Genomic DNA, 2,748 nt, shown 5'->3' with positions numbered 1-2,748 from the left:
GTGGTGGTGCACGCCTGTAATTCCAGCTACTTAGGAGGTTGAGGCAGGGGCATCACTTGAATCCAGAAGGCAGAGGTTGCAGTGAGCCAAGATTGCACCACTGTACTCCGGCCTGGGTGACAGAGCGTGACTCCGTCTCAAAAAACAAACAAACAAAAACCGATAGCTGAGTAGTCTCAGCTACTTGGGAGGCTGAGGCAGAAGAATCACTTGAGCTTAGGCGGTCAGGGCTGCAGTGAGCCCTGGTCTCGCCACTGCACTCCAGCTTGGGCAACAGAACAAGACTATGTCTCAAAAAAGATTTTTTTTTTAAATTAAAAATAAATTTAAGACTATACTTTCAGGGATCATTTCTATAGTTTGTTACTAGAGAAGTTTCTCTGAACGTGTAAAAATAAATTTACACTTCCAGACTCTATTGTCTACTCTCATCAAACCAATGTCACAAGGAATATATAGTGAAAAGCCATCTTAGCCTAGTGTGTCTCAACAATGCCAGCCTCTAGAGTGTGTTTTAGAAACCTGTAGGGGAATTTGCGTTGTCGCAATCACGGAGGGAAGAGGGAGACACCAGCATCTGATTGCAATGCTAAACATCCTACCATGCAACAAGCCCACACAATAAAATATTGTCTCACATTCCATCAGACTTTTGAATGACCTACCAGACACTTTCTTCTGTGTCTGAGGCCTAGACTCTAAGTCAGTTTTACATATGACAAGCTACTTTCTCTTTCACTTGTAATATCAACTAAAATTTCTAAGAATTCTTCTATGAGGAAAACAATGGAAGATTATATGTTGATGTAGTCAGAACTTTATTTCAGCGGGTGATGGATTACAAAGTTTGTTTGTTTGGTTGCTTGTTTGTTTATTTATTTTGAGACAGGGTCTTGTCTGTCGCCCAGGCTGGAGTGCAGTGGCACAATCTTGGCTTATTGCAACCTCCACCTCCTGGGTTCAAGCAATTCTCCTGCCTCAGCCTGCTGAGTAGCTGGGATTACAGGTGCATGCCATGACGACTGCCTAATTTTTGCATTTTTAGCAGAGACAGGGTTTCGCCATGTTGGTCAGGCTGGTCTTGAACTACTGGCCTCAAGTGATCCACCCACCTCAGCATCCCGAAGTGCTGGGATTATAGGCATGAGCTGTAAGACCCAGCTGATGGACTATAAAATTAAAATTTTAAAAAAAAGTTTTACCAAGTGGCTTGTTGCTCACCATTTTGGAAAATGTCATCAACAATAAGCCCTTACCATGCTTCAGGAACCAAGAGAATACACCTGTTGCAGTTGCAGCTTTTACATTTACAGTTATGGTTTATGGGTGCAAGCAAATAACTACTTCCTTGTATTTTCCACTGTAGACATGTTTTAGCCTTCATCTTTTGAAATATATAGTATTTTGCTATTATAAAATTTGTTTCTTAGTTGGGCACAGTGGCTCACACCTGTAATCTCAGCACTTTAGGAGGCCAAGGTGAGAGGACTGCTTGAGCCCAGGTGTTTGAGACCAGCCTGGGCTACGTAGTATAGCTGCTGTCTCTACAAAAACAGAAAAAGGTAAAATTTGTTTCTCCTCTACATTACAGATTGTAGCTGAGATATTGTCTTATTTTGCTTGTAAATGGTTTATATTTTCCCTGATTTTCATTGCAGTTAAAACAAAGATTTATTCAGCATCTATAAAGTGAAGTCGGCACTAATGAAATCGAGAACCACTAACATAATAGATAAACCATTCCAAGATTTCCCGTTTTCCTGTTTGCTTTCCAGGCTGCTGTTGACCATGCCCACACCAAACACAACCTCATTCCCATTTTCAAGGACCCTAAGCTTTTTTAAGATCTTAAGCTATTTTATAGGGACCAGCATGGTATGAATGATAACACATAAAACATGTAAGGCCCTTAAGAATTGAAATTGTCTCACATGTCATCTCGTTTGATGCTCACGAAAGTCCTATAGTCTTTCTGGTCGGACGCGGTGGCTCACGCCTGTAATCCCAGCACTTTGGGAGAGGCCGAGGCAGGCGGAGCACGAGATCAGGAGACCGAGACCATCCTGGCGTGGTGGGGGGCGCCTGTAGTCCCAGCTACTCAGGAGGCTGAGGCAGGAGAATGGCGGGAACCCAGGAGGCGGAGCTTGCAGTGAGCCGAGATCAAGCCACTACACTCCAACCTGGGCGAGAGCGAGGCTCTGTCTCAAAAAAAAAAAGAAACCCACAATTAAATCTTTCTAACTTTTCTTTTTACCAACTTAGTAGATTATAGTAAAAACGAAAACAAACAAACAAAGAAACCACTTTGCTTATTAAATGACTGAGCTGCTTCCATATCTTCTCTTAGGAGCTTTCAGAGATCCCACAGATTAAGCCACCAAGATTCTCAACTAGATAAGAGAAAAAAGTTCAACCTTAGAACTTCCTACTTTAAGGTTTACTTTAGCCTCCTAATGTAGGGATGAGAAAACCGAGATCCAAGAAAAGTTAAGCGACTGGCCATGGTCCTGAGAAATCATATTGCGAAGCAGGGGTGTAGGGATATATGAGATGGTCTGTTCTATTACACTCGCTTTTCTCATTGCAAATTTTAGGTAAAAAGTCTGATGTTCCGAGAGACAAAACCTAACGCTGCGGGATGCAGCGGCGAGTACCGCCCCGCGTGCCTCAAGCCCCACCCCCAGGGCTGTCCGCGGCAGTGCCTGAGTGGAGACCAGCGCCGGGGACCTCGAGGGGTCCTTCGCGTGG

At 43.6% G+C, this 2,748-nt stretch overlaps 1 pseudogene; it reads left to right on the top strand.

Annotated features, from left to right (window-relative positions):
• Positions 1 to 328: 328 nt before the first annotated feature.
• On the top strand, positions 329 to 403 carry LOC111542615 (annotated as a pseudogene).
• The last annotated feature ends 2,345 nt before the right edge of the window (positions 404 to 2,748 follow it).

This window comes from Piliocolobus tephrosceles, chromosome 16 (assembly GCF_002776525.5).
Source record: "Piliocolobus tephrosceles isolate RC106 chromosome 16, ASM277652v3, whole genome shotgun sequence".
In the NCBI taxonomy this organism is placed as follows: domain Eukaryota; kingdom Metazoa; phylum Chordata; class Mammalia; order Primates; family Cercopithecidae; genus Piliocolobus; species Piliocolobus tephrosceles.
The sequence above is the reverse complement of the archived record's forward strand: the minus strand, read 5'-3'. Positions and strand labels throughout refer to the sequence as shown.